This window comes from Hermetia illucens, chromosome 4 (genome assembly GCF_905115235.1).
Source record: "Hermetia illucens chromosome 4, iHerIll2.2.curated.20191125, whole genome shotgun sequence".
Lineage (NCBI taxonomy): Eukaryota > Metazoa > Arthropoda > Insecta > Diptera > Stratiomyidae > Hermetia > Hermetia illucens.
Window position 1 is genome coordinate 65,917,312 of NC_051852.1, and position 12,137 is coordinate 65,929,448.

At 41.2% G+C, this 12,137-nt stretch overlaps 1 long non-coding RNA gene across 1 annotated transcript in view; it reads left to right on the top strand.

The window, feature by feature from the left end:
- Window positions 1-7,375: 7,375 nt before the first annotated feature.
- Window positions 7,376-12,137, top strand: part of LOC119656241 — a 37,960-nt gene continuing 33,198 nt past the window's right edge. The window contains exon 1 of the long non-coding RNA XR_005250023.1: window positions 7,376-8,024. This is a non-coding gene — a long non-coding RNA (uncharacterized LOC119656241). The remainder of the gene's footprint in view (window positions 8,025-12,137) is intronic.

Below are 12,137 nucleotides of genomic sequence, written 5' to 3' on the forward strand. Positions count from 1 at the left end.
TCACACTTATTAATATATTTGGTAATAATTTTTATTAATGAAAGTAATATTTGTTTTTAATTTCCTCATATGTTTCCATTATCCCGCGATGATAGTTATTTTTACGTTTTATGTTGTTTTCACTTATGAGATCAACATCATTGATTTGTACATTTTATGAAGTTATGATTATTATTTTTCGAATATATATTTACTATTAATTATTACTTGGACTTTGTTCCATTAGCAGCCTGTTAATTCACAATAAATACCGATTTTTTCTTTTTCTGGTATGTAGCGTCTCAGAATGTCTCTGACCGCATTTTCTCAAAATACCAATACCAGCGAATGAATACCTGACGAATAGCAACGAGGCACTATATGTCCCATACATAAAAAGGGGGATATCACGCAATGCGGCAATTATAAAGGTATCAGGTTGCTGAGTACCATCTATAAATATTCTCCGTTTCCTAGAGGATTGGCCCATACAAAGGAGGTTTACCTCCAGCACCGAACACCAACCAATCAACAACATCAAACCGCACTGGTCAAACGGGAAGAATAAAGATAGGAGAATGCAACTTTGAGACCGTTGATAATTTCTACTATCTAGGGTCGAAAATCACAACCGATAACAGCTACGATGATGAAATCCGCGCACGGTTTTTGTCTGCCAACAAAGCCTATTTCAGCTTACAAAAAGTGTTTCGCTCGAAACGTCTCACCATATGGTCAAAGCTCTTACTGTACAAGACAATGATCTTGCCAGTCCTCATGTGTGCTCGGAGACTTGGGTCCTTAGCAAGAAGAATTGCGAACTCTTGGCCACGCTCGAGAGAAGAATTCTGCGAAGAATTTTTGGCCCCCTACATGAGAATGGACGACTCCGTAGCCTACCTAACGACGAAATTTATGAGCGATACAAAGACCGTCCAGTTATGGATAAAATCCGCCTGAATAGGCTATGGAGGGCGGGTCACTTAATCCGTATGGAGCCCGGAAAGTCTATAAGGGCAATATCTATGGTTGAAAAAAAAGACGAGGCAAACCCTGCCTAAGATGGAGCGATGGCGTAGGTCAGGACGCTAGACAGCTTTTAGGGATATCGAATTGGTGGACCTCGGCGCAAAACCGGGATGACAGGAGTTCCTTATTAGGGCAGGCCTAGACCGGATACCGGTTGTTGCGCCGTTGATGATGATAATGATGATAACAGCATAGCCAGGGTAAAATTCTACTCCACTAACTTAACATACTCTGATCGAAATTATATTCCTTTAATTTGATTTTCCATTGCTGCAATTTGCTATTCAGTCGTTGTTCAGCCAAATAAGAGGTCGATGGTTTGTATGAATATCAAATTTTATTCCGAAAGAGTAGGGTCTGAAGTAGTGGACCGCCGAAAGTACGGCAAGCAATTTTTTTCTATTATAGAATTTTTTCTCTGGTGCTCATTGACAGTTCTGCTAGCAAATGAAGCAGCGCCAATTGGTTTTTCTAATGCATCTGTTGTCAAAACCATTTTCTGTTTGAAATCTGTGTAAATCTGTGTCAAATAAATTTGTAGAGTCATTGTTTGATATAGAGAAAGATATATAAGTAAGTGTACACATATTGTCAATTCTAAAGAATATTGAATGATGTATGCGTAAATAAGTATAATAAAATAAATATTTAAAGTTTATCAGCGAACTTTCTTCATTTAAATTTAATCCCATTACCTAAGTCGGCAATGATAACCGCAAAATCTGCAGCGGCCAAGCCAACCGCCTCAAGCCCGCACCATAGCCTCCTGCTGTGATCCCCACAAACCCCACTTCAACCAAGAAACTCACCACAGCTTAATAAACCCCAAAAAGGACACCAAAAAGATCGATACCTCCTATAAAGATATCCAATCCAATGACACTCCCCAAAACGCATTCGGAAAAAATCGCTATCTCAAATCCACAACAAAACAGCTTAATAGCTCCCAAAAAGCACGCCAAAAAGCCCGATACCCCCATAAAGACAACAAGTAAAACAAGACACTCCCCAAATACACCAAAAACAGCTTGACATTTCACCAGACGCACATTAAAGCTCCATACCCTAGAAACACTCCAAAACATAACTCAGTATCATCCAAGACACACAGAAAAAGTACACTATTACAGCTTAATATACCGAAGACACAAACCACACATTCGCCCAGACACGACCCCCGCCAAACGCACACACCCCCACACAAAGGACCACCCGGTATCCAAGGCGCAAATCCCCAAAGTCCCCACCAAAGGCACACACTCCTCACCTATGGCACGCACCCCAAAGCCCCCGCCAGAGGCACACACCCCAACGCCCCCACCAAAGGCACACACCCGAAAGTTCGCAGTGCGAAAGAGACGGAGTGAGAGAGATAGCATGAAAGCTTAAAACCTCTATCGGTATAGATGCATATATTACGTAAGAGCATCCACTTTCGGGTGATATTGACATTCATAGTCTTGAATTTGCAAAGAAACCACAACTTCGACGTATTATAACTTTGTTAGTAATAGTGCAATTTCCATCAAACTTGGTAAGATCAGGCTCTATATTACATAATACATCACTTTCGCGGTGCTAGGATAAACTAAAAGGGGGTTCGGCAGCCAATTACTAAACCTTATAGTTACATGCTATTATTAACTTTATTTGGACAGATATCAGTCTGGAAGGTATTTCGGAGCCCAGGCACCATATAGTGGCAGCCTCCTGATTTTTTCCAGATTGTTCGATTGGGTAGTTTCTGAGAATGGCCCCCTTAAAGAAATGATCACTTTCAACCCCTCGCACTCTCCACCTACCCTACAAGTTTCAAACTGGATAATTGGTAAGAAGATTTTGCAATTTTTCAAAAGCTGTGATGTACTTTGGGTCGTTGATATTAATTCTATTTCCTTTTTATTCGTTTTTGTTACTATTTAATGTCTAGTTTGAGTGGTGCAAGTTAAGTTGTCACCCTCTTTGGAAAAAGAGATCCTCATGAGGATTTTGTACAAGAATTTTCGCTGCTCGTCATTTAGATTTTGATACAGATTTTCTCTATTTATAAGACTTGACTCTAACTCAGTTGGTAAATTTATTTCGTTTGGTACTGCGTAATTAAATAGTAACTTTTCTTTATTTATGAGAAAGTAACCTTTTCCTAGGTTCAAAGTAATATTTAATGGAAATAGTAAGTTTTAAATTGTTTATTGGAAAAGTCCATTATATGTCAGAATATTTTATAGTTTTTAAGTAGTTAAAATTTTGCGGACATATTTGATTTTACTTTTTTTGTAACCAAATAAGTTCCACCAAGTCCATTAATTGGAATAGGATTAGGCAAATTAATAATTTCGTTGTTCAAAAGGTAGTTTTTTTCAATACTGGATGTAGTTGCTCCGGTGTCTTAGCAGATAGTATAAGTCATCACTATTCCTTATACTAGGGCTTACCCCATGCATTTGGTTTACTATGTTACTATAATTTCGATAACACCGTATGTTGCAATAAGTAGAGATTTTACATTCTGTCGAGTTGGTTCCGTAATTTGTTGAACAATATTTCTAGCAGCTCCCTGTGTTTTATTGAGGATGAGTCTGAAGATATCGACATCATGGGAAGAACGACCCGAGACGTACAAACTCTCATCCAAATCGAGCTGGTACCGCGAGATCTTAGGTTGTACATCGATGAAGGCAAGACAAAATATCTGGTAGCAAATTCAGCATCGAGAACTAACCAACCAACAACATCAAACGGCATTGGTCGAACGGGAAGAATGATGATAGAAGACTACAACTTTGAGACCGTTCTTTCTCCTATTTAGGGTCGAAAATCACAATCCGCGCGAAAAGTCTCGTCATAGGGTCAAAGCTTTTACTGTACCAGGCCAGTCCTCATATATTCCTCGGAGACTTGGGTTCTTAGTAAGAAAAATTCCAAACTCTTGACCTCGTTCCAGGGAAGAATCCTCCGAAAAATTGTCGGCTGCCTACATGAGGATGGACGATTCCGTAGCCTACATAACGAGGAAATCTATGAGCGATGCCATCACCATCAGGTTGTGGATAAAATCAGGCTCAATAGGCTGCGGTGGACGGGTCACTTAATCTGTGTGGTTGAGGATGATTCAGCCCGAATAATCCTATAAGGGTAGTAGCAATGGTAGAAAAATAAGTCGAGGCAGCCCCTATCTGAGATGGAACGATGTTGTAGGCCTGGACGCCAGACAGCTTCTAGGGATATCGAATTGCCGGACCTCGACGGATGTCTGGAGCTCCTTGTTAAAGCAGGCCTAGACCGGATACCGGTTATGACACCGTTGATGATGATCAAATTTTCAAGATTTCATTCATAATGATAAGTATTTGTTGAGTTCCTCTGATTGTATTAGTAAAAGTGCTTTTATTTATTATTAATTCCCAATTTTAGAATCTGATAATATATTTTCCAAGTAACTTATAAGTTTTTTTATTACAATTCTGTTTGATTATTTCATTTATTAACAGTAACCCTTTTCTATTTCTTCTATATGTGCCTTATTACTAATTTTTACAATACAATTTGCATTTTTACCAGATAATGTGTTTTTTAAAGATTTAACATGTTTTTGTTATTCAAAATATTGATTATTGTAATATATAACATCCCTTATATTTATATTTAATGTTTCTGTATTAACATCAGGTATTCTTCTAACATAATACGATAGTAAGGGTTCAGATAGTATAGGGATATTGATGACAAAAATTATGAAACTACGTTTTGTTAAAATGTTTATAGTTACATCTTTAATTAATATATTAATTTAATTATTCAATTTCATCATATGTGAGTATGGATCTGGTCATTACTGCTGTTTTTGCTGATCGATAATTTTTTAAGGTTTTGTGTCAAACAAAACCTTATTAGAATCGATTCGATGTCTGTCTGTCCGTCTGTCTGTCTCTCTGTCTGTCTGTCTGTCTGTCACACCCGATTTATTCGGAAACGGCTGAACCGATTGTCACGAAAATTGGTAGGAATATGTAATTGGCCGTTCCCTTTACATGCAGCAACTGACGCCATTTTGTGTTAAGTTTAAGGGGGGGCTCCCCATACATGTGAAAGGAGGGTGCAAAATTTTTTTTCATAAAATGTGGCCATGTGATCAAATGAAAGGTCTAAATTAGTACTTTTCGAAACTGATTCAATATTTGATATTGGGTGAAACATAGGGGAGTGAGGGCTTAAAATATGACCCCCAAAAAGTGTAACAGGTTTCGTTCTCAGAACCTATTCAACCGAAAAATCTGAAAAAAATCTCAATAGTGCATCTCTACGAAATCTAGGCCTCAAAATATATCCGGTTCCGATATCTGCACAAATAAAGTTAATAATAGTATATTTCCACATTTTAGAAATTTACCTGGCAACCCTCCTTATATTCATCCCAGAAGTACAAAACTTGGCATGCGTATAATAAAGAACATAATGCACAGTTTGATCGAGTTTGAAGAAAATCCAACTATTACTAGCAAAGTTATAGGGGGTAAAACTTTACAATTTTTTGTGAATTTCGTGCACTCTACAACCTACATGACGTCATCATCACATATCAATTCGTCAATACCACAACCAAATGAGTTCTTATGAATGGGGTCCCAAAGAATTATTTTGTTTTAGTTTTTTAGTCATTTGTATGTGAATATCAATTACTCCAAACAGACATGTGTGTATGTAGGTATATAGTATATGCGTGCTAATGAAGTTTGCGGGTAGTGTCTAATTCGGAAAGATTTATTTGTACATTAAACCGCTATCAACTGTGTATGTAGGTATATAGTATATGCGTGCTAATGAACTTTGTGGGTAGTGCCTATTCAGATAGATACAAGTCGGAATACCGGAAGCTCGCGCTTCGGGTATAAAGGTTTTGTGTTCATCTTATGTAAGAAACTTCAACGCACATTTTTCTGTCCGTATATAGCTACAAATCCAACATAATCTTTCATATTTTTCCTAACTACGAGACATACGTACATATTACAGCCATAGATATCACGCTCACCCTAAACAAACAAACTGCCTATTACCGAATACTGTACACATATATGCACGTATATAAATTCGTACCCATGTTTTCGATTTACTTCTTATATCTATTTGGATTAGGCACTACCTGCAAAGTTCATTAGCACGTATATATTATATACCTACATACACACATGTCTGGCTGACAAATAACTAAATAACTAAAACAAAATAATTCTCTGCGACCCAATTCATAAGAACTCATTTCGTTGTGGTATTGAATTGATATGTCATGATGACGTCATGCAGGTTATGGAGTGCACGAAATTCACAAAAAATTGTGAAGTTTCAACCCCTATAACTTTGTTAATAATAGTTGGATTTTCTTCAAACTCGATCAAACTATGCATTATGTTCTTCATTATACGCATGGTAAATTTTGCACTTCTGGGATGAACATAAGGGGGGTTCCGGGTAAATTTCTAAAATGTGGAAATATACTATTATTACCTTTATTTGTGCAGATATCTGAACCGGATATATTTTGGGGCCTAGATTTCGTAGAGATGCATCACTGTGATTTTTTTTAGAATTTTCGGTTGGATAAGTTCTGAGAACGAGAACTGTTACACTTTTTGGGGGTCATATTTTGAACCCTCACTCCCCTACGTTTCATCTAATATCAAATATTGAACCAGATTCGAAAAGTACTAATTGAGACCTTTCATTTGATACCCTACATGGCTACATTCTGTGAAAAAAAAATTTGCACCCTCCATTCACATGTACGAGGAGCCCCCCTTAAACTTAACACAAGATGGCGCCACTTACTGTATGTGAAGGGAACACCAGATTACATACTCTCATCAATTTTCGTGACAATCGGTCCAGCCGTTTCCGAATAAATCGGGTGTGACAGACGGACAGACAGACAGACAGACAGACAGACAGACAGACGGACAGACAGACACCGTCTCGATTCTAATAAGGTTTTGTTTCACACAAAACCTTAATAAGAAGTAAATCGGAGATATGGGTACGATCAATTTATATACGTGCATATATGTGTACGGTATTCGGAAATAGGCAGTTTGTTTGTTTAGGGTGAACGTAATATCTATGGCTGTAATATGTACGTATGTCTCGTAGTTTGGAAAAATATGAAGCAATATGTTGGGTTTGTAGCTATATACGGATAGAAAAATGTGCGTTGAAATTTCTTACATAAGATGAACACAAAACCTTTATACCCGAAGCGCGAGCTTCCGGTATTCCGACTTGTTTCTAATTTGTCTATAATTAAACCGGGGTAATAGTTACTTGAATGTTGGTTCATATTTTGTAGTACGCTGTGTAGTATTATTAATATAAGAAGTTCGTCGTTTTTATTCTTGATTACTTTGGTGAATTATCCATTATTTTTTTTATATTATTTTGAAAACTTGATTGATTTGTATTTGTTGATTGAGGGAGTTAATTATTTGATGGTTATTGAAATCAATAATTTTTAGATGTTCGGTTATTACAACGTAATTGCCGTTATCCATTAGACCAAAGAGAAGTTAATATATGGTTCTGTGGAGCACAGGCTATTTTACACGGATTTGTCCGGGTTCCGCACGGGAACAATGCATCAGCGGCTTCTTCACCACCGTCAAGCACTAGTTTGTGGAAAATAAAAAGGAAGAAACAAAAATTCACGGCCGTAATCTCCATCACCCACTGGAATTTGGCACAGCAATATAAGAAGCTGAAACAACAGCATCCGCAAGTTAGGTCATTCAAGGCACTTATAGATTTCAATTTAGTACATGCTAATAAGGATTTCGAGGCACTCGCAGCGCTCCTACAATATTTGGTCTACGTCATCACAACGAGAACAATCACAACAACAGCAGCTCAAGGAGCAGCGAGCACCGTTGACATCAAGCAAGTTCGAGTGTATTTCTGGCCGTGAATGCTATGTGAAGTGATATTGCATGCTTGCAGCGTTTCGTCGCTGACAGCAGTGGCAGATTCCCGTAGGTTATTTGAGTTTAGAAAAGATTAAAATATTTGGCTACTTTAAATCTTTGATTATTTTCAATATTTGATTATTTTAAAGATTTGATTCTTTAAATTTGAGTTTTTGAACCAACAGAGTTGGGAAGACTGTAATTCTTTTGCCCAGTTGGGGGCAGTGGGGCTTGGATAATTCCGCTCCGGGTGTGAGTTTCGCTTTTGTGATTGTTTTTCGTTCATAGTGACAAGTCTTCATTTTTATTTCTAGGTGATTAGTGTTTTTTTTGTCAATTAATAACAGGGCGGCAAACGCCTCCAAACTCACTGTGGCCGCAGTGGCACTACGAGTGCCACCCTTTTGGCGACGTAACTCGGAGGTCTGGTTGCGGCAAATGGAGACGCAGTTTGTGCTCGTCGGCCTGGACGAGGAGTCGATTGCGCTCGTCGCCAACTTTCTGGAGGAGTGTTCCTACTTCAAGTTATAGGGTACCCTTATCAAGCGGCTGTCGATAAGTGAGTCGACAATACTGAATCACTTGCTGACGGAACTCACCTTAGGCGCCCGTTCCCCGAGCCAACTGTTACGTGAGATGAAGCAGTTGGGCGGGGATAAGGTTGGTGGTAAACTTCTGAAGTCGTTGTGGTTGCAGCGACTTCCGGAACGCACTCAGGCAATCTTGGCCTGTGTGGACTCTGGATCGTTGGAGCTGTTAGCAAAGGCTCCTAAGAAAACCCATGAGGTGTACGCGCGCCCCGTGTCAATGAATTGTCGCGGAAAACCACAGGCCAAATTGTTGAGCTCCAGCTGACGGCGGCAACCCTCCCGGCTACCGTCCCCAAACTAGCGGCAACAGTAGGACCTTGCGTTCTGGTGATAGGTGCCGAACTCGGGCGTGGTCTGCCAACTGAATTGAGCGATCGGATAGTTGGACATCGGGATTTTCAATGGTTTCTGCAATTTGCTGGTACTACCGTATCTTTACCGACAAAGTAAAGAGATGTATCAGCGCGCGCTCGTTCACGGCTTCAAAAAACTAAACTCGTTGAGAGCTTCGGCGGCGACTACCCAGAAAGCAACTCTACGCCGCTTAACAGTTTTATATCCTTTGGGTAAGCGCTATTACCTGATCGACATATGCGCAGACGCCTCAGTTCTCCCAGGCGTCGCAGAATCACAAACTGATTCCGCATCAACTCAAACTAGGGGCGGCAAATTCTTCAACCATATATATTTACGGCTACAGGCAAGTGGACGTAAGTCTGGAACTTCGACGAAACTTCTCATGGCGTTTGGTAGTAGCGGATATCAGTAGTCCCATCATAGGTGCAGACTTTCTAAGCCACCATGCGTTGCTAGTGGATCTTCAGAATAGGTCTCTTTTAGATCCCGTAACTTCGTAACTTCAGGAAAACTTGCCACCTGCTCTACCGTCAGTCTTTCGATCATTTTTGAAAAGGTAGCCGACCCTTGCATTCGTGCGGTTCTTCAAAAATACAGCAACATAACTACCAAAAGTAGTCTCTCGCAGCTAGCTAAGCTAGATGTACATCACCAGATCCCCATTACTGACTCTGATATTTTTTTGAAAGTGTGTCCTTTGTCACCCCAGAAACTCACGGTTGCTAAGAAAGAATTTGACACACTTTTAAAGTAGGGTATTTACAGACCATCAAATAGCTGCTGGTCTTCCCCACTACACATGGTTTCAAAGTCCAACGGCGATTGGAGACCATGTGGTGATTACAGACATTTGAATGCTCAGACCATTCCAGACCACTATCCTATACCACTCATCCACGACTTTGCGCATCACCTCGCTAACTGCCGTGTTTTCACGTCCATGGACTTAGCCAAGGCGTACCATCAAATCCCTGTAGCTCCAGAAGATATTCCGAAAACGGCAATATGCACACCCTTCGGACTCTTAGAGTTCACACGGATGTCTTTTGGTCTGTGCACTGTAATCTGTCCTGAGAAACCTTAGCATTTTTTTTTTGATATACTTGGATGATGTTTTGGTCGCCTCTTCTTCTAAGTCTGAGAATTTGGAACATCTCGAATGCATTTCGCAACGTATCCGGCGGTCTTTTACGTAACGTTGAAAATTACAAATTCCTTCAACAGCAAGTAAGGTTTTTAGGCCACTCGAGGGAATCCAACCGGATCCAAACAAGATTCAGGCCATAATAGACTTCTCACAAACTAAGACGGTTAAGGATCTTCGAAGGTTTTTGGGCATGTTAAACTTCTATCGTCGTTTCTTGCTCAAATCCGCTCAAATCCGCACATCCAGCGATCCTCAATGCCTACTTGTCTACACTCAAGTCTACAGATTCATGCATGATTGCGTGGTGTACAGAGGTTGTCCAGGCTTTTAAGCTAGCCAAACCACAGCTGGCTGACGCTACACTCCTATCGTTTCCTCAAGCAGATGCACCCCTAGCCGTATTTGTCGATGCCTCAGACATCACGGTAGGTGCTGCTCTTCATCAAAAGTTGAACCAATCTTCTTTTCCAAGAAATTTCACACGATCCACATGGACATTATTCGCATGGCTTCAAATATTGCCTCCCAATCATCGATTGATTCACGTGGTGGCCTGAAGCAATACCTCTAGCCAACATTTTCACACAATCGTGCGGCGAGGCCCTTTGTCATGAATGGATCCCACGCTTGGAGTTGGGCAAACTTCTAGGCTTCAAACGCCACCAGACGACGGTGTATCTTCCGCAATCCAATGGGATGCTGAAACTGTGGCATAGGAAACTGAAGGCTACTATAATGGCACAAGATGACTCCTCGTGGTCGCAAGTTCTGTCTTCCGTTTTATTTGGTCGGCGTACAGCCCATCGCGAGGAGTTCCGCTGAGTTGGTATACGGGGAGATTTTGAGATTCCCCCGCGATCCTGTGTTTGACACCAAATCGGTCCTTTCTACCACTGCGTTTTCGCGTTTGCTCCGAGACAGCGTGACAAGACTTAAATCACTCCCGCCATCCTGTCATTCTTCGACAAGGTCTGACACCCCCAGAGACCTGGATGTCCGCACACACGTCTTGGTTGGTGTGGATGGTTCCCGGAAGCCCTTGCAGCCACCATATGAAGCGCCAAACAGAGGGGAGCACTTCTTTGGGCTTGACGTCATGTCGATCCTTATCTCTTCCAACAGCTCGTCGGCTGCGTTCATTGGATCCTGGTCGTCGTCCGGATTTGTAGAGCAGAACACTTTCACCTTTTCGTTCCTGACTAACGACCCTACTTCATAGTCACCTTCTTCCAGTGCCTCTAGGCACTCTCCGTTTATATGGAACAGAAAAGTTTGTCTATTTGTCTGGGTCGTCCACGGGAATTGTGGGGTTTTTAGGCGCAGCAACCTGATTGTCCTTATCCACGCGGATCTTCCGCAACCAGATGCAAGCGGTCGGTCTTCTGGGAATCTCGTCGTGGAATGACTTTGGGCTTTACACTCTCTCAGGTACCGCTGATTTTATCGACGGACGAACCAAGAAAATCCCTGGGGCATCGATTCTCGCAAGCTATAACATGGAACCCACGGACCACCTGAGAGGAATCTAAGCATGGGATGGATCCCGTGTCTTTGCATTGGCGCCCAGGAGACGCTTTGTTTGCTGCTAGCCGAATTACCATTCACAGCGCCACACATAAGTGGCTCCTGGCCATGTTGTTGAACGGTTTCGCAGTTCGTGGCTCGTCGGTTGGCTGTTATTGCGTACTTTTCTCCAGGTGTTGCTTAGCGTCCCAGCTCTTGTCCACTTTACTCCGCTTGTGATCGATTGGCTTTGAGGACAGTAGGTTTCGCCTTCTGCTTGTCTACCAGGCATTGGTTCTTGTATTCCTCAACAATCGCCTGCTATCTAGCAAGGTCTTTTTCATCCCGCTCGTCGACAGTACCGACTTCCTTGTTGCCACCAGGGGGGTCATAGGGGTCTTAATTGAAACCGAAGGTAGTCTTCTTCTTTCTTTCTTTTTCTTCAGCCTTTGTCCCGTTCACAAGCGGGGTCGGCTCGTCGTGATCGGCTTCGCCATTTGGCTCTATCGAATGCCTGATCTGGGTGCAATCTCGAGGCTTTCAAATCCCCATCCAGCGTATCAAACCACCGTTGCTTAGGTC